A 12,049-nucleotide genomic window follows, 5' to 3' on the forward strand; every position below is an offset into this window, starting at 1 on the left:
AACGGCAGCTTCGCAGGCACCCTATGCGCTTGCTCCAGCGTGTAGAAGGAAGATAATCCTTTAGGGGCTACCACCGTCTTCAACCAGTTCTCCAGATACCGTATAATATCTGCCCCCTCTTCTTTGTCAGGCAGTCCCACCACGCGGATGTTGGTCCGCCGTTTCCTGCCTTTGGCATCCTCTGTCCGTCTCTCCAGTGCCTCAATCCTGTCCAAGGCACCCGTCATTTTGCTCTCCAACGTTGACTGGGTTGGCGCCACCTCCTGGAGTTTATCCTCTACCTGCTTGACCCTATCGACAAGCTTAGAGTGATCCGCTCTCAAAAGACCCACACCCGTCGCCATCTGTGCAATGTCCTGTTGTAAAGCGGTACGAGAATCCGCAATGGCCGCAAGAAAGCGGTCAAAATGTTGCTCTATCCCGGGGTCCTGATGTATCTCCATGACCCCCTGCTCTGCCTGGCCGAGAGTCTCTGCATCCGATAGCTGGGGAGCCCCATCTTTCTTCCCCTTGGGTTTCACCATGATCTGACCCGCCAGTCCCCGCACCTGCTTGCACTAGCTCTTCCCCTTGTCTTCGTTGCTAATAGAAAATCCAAGTGTGGATCCACAAGGCTAACTGTGTCTCTCCCCAAGAGTGCCCCTACCAAGAAGGTCCCTCAACTCTGCTCGCAGTGCACCCCTTAGACTGCCTGGAGTGCAAATCCGAAGCACGTAGTGCACGGCCCCAGTGACATCTATTCGTTGCCAGTCTCAGAGCATTCCACCCACGTTCGTGCCCTCTGCCAGCCGACTCAGCCTCCAACCAATCCCAAGATGACTGCTCACACCTCAAAAATGCCCACTCAGGCCGAAGTTCTCCTCCTGGGTTCGCTCCAGTAGCTAGGGCGCGGCTCCTCACTAATGAGTCCTGATCACGGCCGTCACATTGACCCCTCACTTTCCACAGTCATGTAAACTACCACAGTCCAGTGACCATCTGCATCACAAGTCACTCTTGCGGTCAACCATGTCCCTTCCCTTCGTTTAATGCAATGTCCAGGGTCCCAGGCTCTGTCCCCATGTGCCCCGTAGTCTGTGCACCCCACAGATCTCCAGTTTAGCCTCAGTGTCCGCCGAGCCCAGCCAGCAGCGTGCACCTGTCTCCACTCGTACCACCACCCGTTATTCACCAATCCACAGGATACTCCGTCGCCCCTTCTCTGATGCCGGTAGCTGCCGCAGTTCTCCACACTGCACCTTGTCTAAGCCAGAGCACCAGTGCCACACTTCCATCGGCATTTATTCCTTTTCGTGTCAGGGCCCCTCAGGATTGCCCCATCCAACGCCGCTTTGCTGTTCCTGGTGTCGCTCTGTGGGCCTCTCCCCTCCAGCCCCAGCTCGCATGCCGCGGTACACCCCGTCACTGCCTCCACCTCCACAGCTAGGGGCCCAGGCTCACCGCGCCCCACTCACCAGTGCTAGAGCTGGTGCCGCCGGTCCTCTGCACTCCTCACAGCCGCCACTCGATGTTGTGCCGCGGACCGGGTCCCCAATGCCGCCTCCCGAGGGGCCGAAGACCTCAGGTCCGCACCTCTCGATGCAGCTCCGCTTCCGCTGGCGTTGACCATCCGGGCAGGTCCCCGCCGGGAGTCACAATGTTTTCCGAATGCCTTCCGCATTTACAGCCCTGCTCCGTGCTGCGAGGAGACTCCCGCTCGCTGGTTCCGCCGCTGTACCAGCACCTATGTCCTCCAGTCCCCAGTGCCAATCTACTGTGTCGCTCAGGTGGGGAAGTCAAAGCCGCCGCTCTGCCGCATTTTAGGGCTCTCACTCGCTGCAGAACCTTCTCAGGAAATCACTCGTTGCTCTTTAGCCGCTCCATGGATGAGTCCAGGTACCCGCCAATTCGGCTCCGTTCTGTTTCTTGCACCTGTGGCATTTACAATAATGTCTAGGCATCAGGTGTTTTCAGGATATTTTTTGGGGATCTGCGCGGAGCTCAGAGCTCACGCTGCCTCTCCCATTGGCCTCCAAGCCACGCCAGAAAGCTAGATCTTGACTTAGAAAACATGCTTTTTGCGATTTGGTTTTGTTTCATTCAGTAGTTTGAGATATTAATGGAAAAAGAAATGGAGATCTCTAGAGGGGCGAATCCTTCACTAATTCATTGTGGTGCTTCACGTATACACGTGCCAACAGCAATGCAGTGATTGAGTGTCCGCAACCTGAGTAGAAAGTTGCGGCCGTCATTTTATAAATCAGGCAACAGTTGCGAAAGATGAAAATTCATCAAAAAAAGACATAGAAGGGCTCAGGGTATAAGTACCCTAACCCCATGGATGCAATATAGGGGTCTGTGAGGGACTGCTAGTGGGCAAGAAAATCCCCAGAAAGGATTTTTTCCAGGTGCAAGGATTTGCAAATCTGTCGCTACACTCACTTTGTGGCAGATCCTCAAATTTGGCCAACATTTTTAAACAAAATATATATTCACAAACTCACTCATGCACCCACCTAGAAACCCACTGAGACACTATCATACTCACAGACAGACCCACTCAAACATTCACATACCTACTGACAGACCCACTAAGACACACACCCACTCAGACACTTACTCATCTACTCACAGACCCACTTAGACATTCTCACACCCACTTACAGACCCTCTCAAACACTCATGCACCCACTCATGGTCTCATGCAGACACTCACACACCCACTTACAGACCCACCCACTCACACATTCACAGTCCTATTCAGCCTTTACACACCCATTCACAGACCAACTCAGACACTTATGAATCCACTCACAAACCCATCCAGACACTTGTCTGCCCACTTACAGATCCACTCAGACAATTATGCACCCACTCACAGACTCACTCAGATACTCATACACCCACTCACAAACCATCTCACACCCACTTAAAGACCCACTAAGATACTCATGCACATGCTCACAGACTCATGAGGACACTCTCACACACACTTACGGACACTCACATACCTACTCACAGACCCACTCAGACACTCACACCCACTTACAAACACTCACACATCTACTCACAGACCCACTCACACACCCACTCGCAGTACTACTCAGACACTAATGCACCTACTCACTGACCCACTCAAAACCTCATGTGCCCACTCGCAGACCCAGACAGTCTCACACCCACTCACACATCCAAACACTCATACACCCACTCATAGACCCATGCAGACACTCACTTACAGATGCACCCACTCACACATTCACAGTTCTATTCAGACACTTACACACCCACTCACAGACCCACTCAGACACTTACACATCCACTCACAGACCCACTCAGACACTTGTGCACCCACTTATAGATTCACTCAGGAAATTATGCTCCTACTCACAGACTCACTCACATACTCATGCACCCACTCACAAACCCACTCAGACCGTCTCACACCCACTTAAAGACCCACTAAGACACTCATGCACCCACTCACAGACTCATGCAGACACTCTCACACACACTTACGGACACTGACATACCTACTCACAGACCCACTCAGACACTCACATACCCTCTTGCAGACCCACTCAGACACTCATGCACCCACTCCTAGACCCAGTCAGACAGTCTCACACCCACTCTCTTGCACACCCATTGGCAGACCCTCTCAAACACTCATGCACCCACTCAGAGGCTCATGCAGACATTCTCACTTACAGATCCATTCAAACACTCATGTACCCACTCACAGACCCACTTACAGACCCATATAGACACGCATGCTTCCACTCAGAGAATCACGTAGACATTCTCACTTACAGACCCACTCAGACACTCTGATGCTCTTACATCCATTTAAAGACCCATTCCAACACTCATGCACCCACTCACAGACTTACTCAGGCACTCTCACAGACACTTAGACACCCATTCAGTCATTCACATAGCCACTCACAAAGCTACACAGACACTATCACACCTGCTCACAGACCCACTCAGACACTCACATACCGACTGGCAGACCCACTCAGACACTCTCACACCCACTTACAGACCCATTTAGACGCTCATGCACCCACTCAGAGATTCACATAGACATTCTCACTTACAGACCCACTCAGACACTCATGTACCCACTCATAGACCTACTCAGACACTCACACACCCAGCCACAGTCCTACTCAGACACAGATGCACCCACTCACAGACCCACTCAGGCACTCTAATGCTCTTCACAAAACTGCCGCCAGGCCAGCGGAGTGACCGCACGTAAAATTAGGATTCCATTGAGGTGACAGCGAGACGATCCACAGTTCCCGACCGCTGTGATTGCAAACAGTGATGAATGGGAGAGCCGGCTGGAGGGCTGCTGCATAGCCACCGCTGCGGACCCTCCATGACAAATATGTCGGTCGACAAAAAAAACACACAACAAGGCCACCAAGTGCACACATCAAACTAGCTCAACCCCCTAAAAACACCTAACAAATCCCAGTGACACACCCCCATGGCAACTTAAAAAATATAACGCCCAGGACAACCCACACATTACACCTGACAGCAGTACTCCATTATGACACACCCACATTGCTGAGTATAAAACCAGACCCTTCACATACCAGAATCATTCGACCTACTCTAGCCCTGAAGAAACTAAACCCTGCAGCACATTGGATAGGCAAAACACCACAGATCTCACCAGCACAACAACACACACACGCACACCACCTACACCACCCCACCACCCTCACAACTGTACCTCAAACCATTTGCACATCACACATCATGGCACAAAAGAAAATGCCCAAATTCACTGACAGCGAGTTGTCAGTCATCGCAGATGAGATAATCAGAGTAGAAACACAATTGTTTAGTAACCTGGCCCAACAGACACCTTTAGCCACCAGAGCACCAATGTGGGAAATCATAGTTGTCACGTTTAGGCACAGATAGCGTGGGAAACACTGTTGTGAACACAGTTGAAGGAATGAGGAAGTATGGAGTGTGCAAGGCATAGAACTACATCTCCCATTATGCTAAGGGAGTACTTCACAGTCCTACCTCTCCCACTACTTAAGCACCGCCTTCTGACAACCTGGTGCTTGTCAACTGTGATTAGTCGTCACACCCAGAAGGCTGTTTCTTTCCTCCTCTTGCTGCTAGCTTGTGTCTGGAGACTTCGAGCCCACGTATCCTCTCTGCCGTCGGGGTTATCCTGGAATAGAGACTGCCTCAGGCAAGTTTCCTTTAGTTGCGTTGGTGCGCAGATGACAGTTTTCCTGCATTCTAGCCGTTTTGTTTACTCGCACTGAGCACAATTACAAGCCGCGATATGCTCGGTACATTTGTTTATGCACGTTCCCTTCATTGCGCTGGAGCGCACACAATATTTTCCCTGGGTCCAAGCCAAGTTCTGTGTACTCGCGCTGGGGCGTGGTTACGAGGAATATTAGTTTCCCTCATAATCTATGGGTTCGTGTTTCCTACCTTTCGAGAGCCGTTGAGTGGCTCGGATTGATTTTGATACATTTCTTTTTTCTTGTTGCTTGCCACAAACCCGCTGGAACTGCATGTTATCCCTGGAAGCCTTCCCTTCGACACATGTGGAATTCCTCACAGATACCAGAGGATTGCCTCGTCCAAGCTAAGTACATTAACAGTTGCACCTTGCAGGATGTTATGAGTCCAGTGCCATTCCACATTTGATTCATACTTCATGGAAAACATTATTGAAGTGATGCTTTCTTTTCTTTTCTTTATTTTTGGCATTTTGTGCCTTTTTCATATAAGGATAAGTGTGGCAGTATTAACTGTAAGTGCATCCACATATTATATAGTTATATGTTGTAGTTACTTAGGGTGGTGACTTCATGTGTATTGTGTTGTGTTTCACTTACAGGGAACACGGGCTACAGTAGGAGTGAAGTCTACAACTCCAGAACATTTCCCAATTGAGTGTTTTCGCAGCTGCACCTTTATTGTTTCGTTTATCCCTTTTTTCCCTTTCCCCTACTGTGGTGTTGCCTATGGAGTGGATATACAATACTCGCAGGTGATTCCATACAAGGGATAGGGTTATCTGGCATCTTTCATCGCTCCCGCTGTATCAGGCTTCCAAGGTCAGTGGTTACCCATTCCGTGTCTTGACAATAGTCAACAAGGTCAATGCAATAGGGACCACCCCACACACCAAGCTGGAAATCATGAAGTGGTAGCATGACCTAAAGAGGATGGTGAAACAGAAGAACTACAAGAACCATCAGCTGGCTCAGATGACTGGAGGTGGCCCTCCCATTCAACCAAGAACATTCACTGCATGGGAGGAGAAGGTGCTTGCCATTCAGCATCGAGAGAGTCTCACAGGAGTACCCGGGGGAGTGGAGGCTGGTAAGTACAAACAAAAGTCTACCATTACACTGCTATGTACTGTCTTGCACAACTACAAAGCTACACCTCCTAGGCCCAATTCTATTCATGTGCACCACACTCTCCCCAACACATGTCTCACAAATCCAACATTCACTCCCTCAGATTCACCCCAAAGGTAGCCAGCAATATTACCATGGGGGTATGTGTACAGGCAGCCAGCACCACCACTCCCAACAGGCCCCCATGTCCCACAGATCAGCAAGATGAAACACCCCCCCCCCAGCCAGAAGCATGTGGCAGCCATTGTATCTCACCAACCAAGCGATCTTAACAGGGAGGGGTGTCTGTGGGTGGAAGGCCAGCACAACAACTCCCACAAGGCCCACCCCTGTCCCACCCCTGAGCAGGATGTAGCACTCCACCACACCCAGAAGCATGTGGCAGCCATTGTATTGTTCACCTTCACCTAACAGGTAGGTAGCCATTGTCACAGGGAGACGGGTTTGGGGGTGGGAGGCCTGCACTACAACTCCGACCAGGCCTCCCTGTTCCACCCATGAGCAGGATGTGGCACTCCACCATACCCAGAAGCATGTGGCAGCCATCGTATTACTCACCTTCACCTAACAGGTAGGTAGCCATCTTCACAGTGAGGGGGGTGTGGGGGTGGGAGGCCTGCACTACAGCTCCCACCAGGCCCCCTGTCCCATCCCTGAGCAGGATGTAGCACTCCACAACACCCAGAAGCATGTGGCAGCCATTGTATTGTTCACCTTCACCAAACAGGTAGGTAGCCATCTTCACAGGGAGGGGAGTTTGGGAGTGGGAGGCCTGCACTACAACTCCCACCAGGCCCCCCAGTCCCAGAAGCATGTGGCAGCCATTGTATCTCACCAACCAAACTTACAGGTAGGTAGTCGTCTTAACAGGGAGGGGTGTTTGCGGGTGGGAGCCAACATCACAACTCCCAACAGGCCCCAATGTCCCACCCCTGAGCAGGATATAGCACTCCCCCCACCCAGAAGCATGTGGCAGCCATTGTATCCTACCAACCAAACTTACTGGTAGGTAGCCATCTTCACAGGGAGGGGTGATTGGGGTCGGAGGCCTGCATTACAATGCCCAACAGGCCCCCTTTATCCTACCCCTGAGCAGGATGGAGGACTCCACCCCACCCAGAAGCATAGGGCAGCCATTACATTGCCCTCATCAAACTTACAGGTAGGTTGCCTCTTAACAGGGAGGGTGTCTGTGGGTGGGAAGCCAGCACTACAACTCCCAACAGGCCCTCATGCCCCACCTCTGAGCTGGATGGAACATTTCCTCACACCCAGAAGCATGTGGCAGCTATTGTATCCCACCAACCAACGGTACAGCTTCCGCAATACCGTTGGACGCAGGAAGGCTGCTATTTTATTCTCAAGTCTGCGATTTTATTCTAATTTTTCGCCATAACACATGTGCTTGACTAATCCAGAGAGCGCAAAAATCTTATTCTTGGCCATATCAAGCGGTGATCACTGCTAGTCACGACTCATCAATAGACGTGGACCCAGCTCTGCTTTTATCAAAATTGCTGTTCGCTATAAATGAACAATCATTAGACTGTGGCTTCCAACGTGTACAACATCCTTTCTGTATTTACATTAAGTTTCTATAATGAGGAACATCATCAAGTTCCCTAGGGGTTAAGACATATATTTGCGGCTTTTAGGAAAAAGAACGTTGGGTAATTTCTTGACGCCACAGAAAACTGTCCTGAAGAAGTTGACCAATATACCACTCATCGAAACGCTTTGTCAACTTTTGTTTTCTACAAATATATTGTGCATTGCTTTTTAACAAATCAAATTAAATATAACTTTATTCGATTGTTTGAAAAACAATCATAAAAGTGTACATAAAAAACATTTCATAAAAATACATTTCAGTTCATTTTACAATCTCTCAGTGTCGTACAGAAAAATTCATTAATAACAAAGTTTCCAATTCATAACATCCTTAATCTTATTAAAGTGCATTAAATAATCATACTTTTTCTAGTACGCATCACTTTTTTAAAAACAATGTAATTGTTGCAACACATAGATGATTATCCAGGTATTGAATGCTTCACATAGCCAGACCTTTTAACAATTAGGGCCGGCTCTAATCAGTAAGGCTGAGCCAAATAACTAAACAACAAAGGAAGGGTGCCAATACTGATGCTTGATTTCCAAATAAATCAATTTCCAATGTAAAGATCACAATTCAATACAAGTGGATGCTAATCAATAGCTATTTATTTTGAAAAAATGTTTTTGGGTTAGTGCACATTTTTTTTATTAATGCAGTAGTTCAAAGAAGCAATTATATAAGAACAATCAAGATAAGGACACAAAAAGTGAGATAAAAACCTCATACATACCATCACTCATAATTCTTCAAACATATCACAGTCAAACCTCTTACATTCCAACATTCAAACAATGTACTCTACACAAACTGGAGACTCAATAAACCAGTGGGTGAGGTTCTAAGTCTGCTTATGCAATTTCAAGGGACTTTCCTATTATTCTAAACAATACACTACAAACAATGCCTTTTTAAATCATATAATTGAAATCCCAATTATCAACATTAGGAGTGTAAAGATGCAGGTCAGGATGCGAAACCATTAGGCACCCAGACTCAAAAAGCAGACCAACAGGCCTACGTGTTTCGAATCCTAGCAGGTGACAGGATTCTCATCAGGGCCAATACGCTCTGTAAAAAGAAAAGAGACAAATGTCTAATCTCTAATATTAAATAATCAAGAATCGTAATGAGCGCTGCTACACAAAGGTACCCAGCCAGCTTACCGATTAGTCCTTTTGCCAACAGATGTCCTATTTATAGTGATGGTCTCCTGCAAAAGAGGTGGGGGGAGAGAAAGGATAAAGCGACAGAAAAAGAAGAGGGGGGCAAGAATTAATCAAACACACACTCGTTACATGCCCTAAAGTCCTAAACGTGGACGCAAATGGAAGAAAAATGGTGGCTTACCTCAGGGCGAGAGCACCATATTCTACAATTGTTGGTGTGTGGTCTTTAAATGAAATGGATCTGACCTAATGTAGGACCTGCACAGGTAAAAGTAGTCACCATAAGCAGGATGTATTGCGGCGATTGGGCAAGAAGGGGGAAAGCAACGTGTTCTTACCAAAATGGTCGGGGATCAACCATACGAAGAGGGACTGTGCGGAGCCGATAGTTCCGGCGTGGTCAGCCAACGAGGTCACTGGAGCATAGCGCTGAACGGAGAAACAAACACGTATTAGCAAAGTCTATAGAGCCCAATTGAGGATCGAACAAAGGGCGATGTTGAAGGAATCGAGGACACAACACTTACCGGTAGCTATACCGGGAGTGCAGCCGGGTTCGAGATTCAATCAAAGTGGGTCGTGCTGTGCAAGCATTGGTGTAGTCAATTCTGGGTAAAATAATCTCAGCAGCACAGAAAGCTGCGCACGCACATCCTGGTGCATGGTCGTCATGGGTGATGTAGTCTCCAAGAATAGCACTATGACAGGTTTTGTTTCTACAGCGGCCGTGTAGATTAATTTGTAACTCTCGAAGCCACCAGTGTGGGAATTGAAATGAGGCCTATTTAATCAGGGGGCATTAGAAACATGAGTCTCAGAGGGTGGCGCTATGGCAGGACTGTAAACCGCAATGTAATTTTGGATAAGTTTCTACAGCGGTGGCCTTGTGGATTAATTAATATCTCTCGAAGTCGCCAGTGTGGGAATTATTTAATCAAGGGGCATGCGAAAAAGTAGGGGGGGAAAAACATGCTCAGGGGAGGGCCGGGCTTGGCAGTATTTAGTCACCAGGCTAAGGCAAGGTTTGATGTCACAAGGACCTAAAGTGGTGTAGCGTGCTTACAGGTCTGGGCTACTGGTCCAATGAGGATTCTATAATTTGTAGATCTCCGATAATTTGTTTAGGCCTGATACAGCTGAATCAAACTTCACGATCAGAAGTGCCTCCCTTTTTGATAGTTTGAGATACTGATCACCTCCACGCGGATCTTTTTCAACTTTGGAGATAACTGTCCATTTAAGGTCACTAATCTGATGTTTTAATCTTGTCCAGTGATTCACAAGGGGTGCTGTTTCCACTTTATTTTTAATTCTAGATTTGTGTTGGGAAATTCGTTGGCGGATTTCTTTATTCGTCTTGCCAATGTAAAGAAGCCGTCATGGACACAACACTCCATAGACAACGTATTTGGATTTGCAGTTACTAAAGACATCATGTTTCCATGAAATTCCTTTGTGTTGGAACAATGACCCTTCCATGGTATGTTCGCAACTTACACAAGTACCGCATTTGTGGTGGCCCACGACAGGACTTAGGCCCATTAACTGTCTCAATGTTGGTTGGACTTCCCTCGGTGCTGCAGCTCTTACTACATGATTAGCCAGGAAACGAGCGAGATGGACCCCAAGGGAGTGTCTTTTGGAACGCAGAACTAAACCTCAAATGAAACGTCAAGTTTGCGTGACCACCTTCTGCCCTAACGCCAACCAACTCAAAAAAATCATTTGACAAAATTGGCATCTCATTAAAAATCTGGAGGAAAGCCTACATGAAACACCTCTCTTTGCATTAAAAAAAGAGAGAAACATTGCTAATCATGTAGTAAGAGCTGCAGCACCGAGGGATGGCAGTTGTAATTAGGAGTGATCTTAGGAACTGCAAGGATAAACTTTAAAAAGGAGTTCTCAACTACCTGGATGGGAGTAGGGTCTGCAAAACCCCATACCCCATACCGTAAGTTGCACCAGGTACACATTTGGCTTTGTAGATCTTAATTAACTCCACAGGTGGTCTGGTACCTAATTTCTTCCAGAAAGTCTTGTGGGCAGCCTACGAGCTGACCATCGCGAGTTTTTTCACTGCCAAGGTAAGAAAATTGCTTAGAGAGATTCAAGCTTCTGTCCTGCTATAAAATGGCTCTCTTGATTTTAGAGTATCTGCCACAGCGCATGGTGAAAGTTTTCGACGTGTTTACTCTTAGGCCCAGCTCATTCATGAAGAGGGCAAAACTATCCACCACGCGCTGAAGTCCCACTTGAGTACGAGACATTAGCACAGCATCGTCAGCGTACAGAAGCGCCGGGATTGGGTGGCCGGCTACATATGGGGAATCTAAACTATTATTGCACAGGGCTTGATCCAAACCATTTATGTACAAGTTAAAAAGGAATGCGGCCAGGACACAGCCCTGCCTGACACCACTCCTGATTGGGATTTTGTCCGTGCGTTCCCCCTTCAGGCCATAACGGACGCGGGCTTTAGTGTCACTATAAAAACGTTTAGGAAAATAAATAATATTTTCTTCAACCCCAAGTTGTCCCAACAATATCCATAGTTTGGAATGAACCACACAGTCAAATGCGGCAGAGACGTCAACAAAGGCCAGGAACAAGTTCCCTTTCTTGGCCCTTGTGTACTTCCCGACCAGCATTAGAAGATTTAGGCCCTGTTCCACTGTTCCTAGACCAGAACGAAAACCATACTGTAGATCAGATAAGATAGAATTGTCTTCGGCCCAAACCAAGAGCCGGTCCAAAATTATACGGCCCACTATTTTAGTAAAAGAATCTAAAGGGAGATGGGTCTATAATAACCCGGGTCATGTCTATCCCCCTTTTTGTAGATGGGCACTATTGTGGACTCC

General features: G+C 47.9%; 1 protein-coding gene across 1 annotated transcript in view; it reads right to left on the reverse strand.

Annotated features, from left to right (window-relative positions):
- Window positions 1-12,049, reverse strand: part of WDR53 (WD repeat domain 53) — a 1,236,996-nt gene that overhangs the window by 796,143 nt on the left and 428,804 nt on the right. The gene's annotated exons all lie outside the window — the stretch shown is intronic.

This window comes from Lissotriton helveticus, chromosome 11, assembly GCF_964261635.1.
Source record: "Lissotriton helveticus chromosome 11, aLisHel1.1, whole genome shotgun sequence".
NCBI lineage: Eukaryota > Metazoa > Chordata > Amphibia > Caudata > Salamandridae > Lissotriton > Lissotriton helveticus.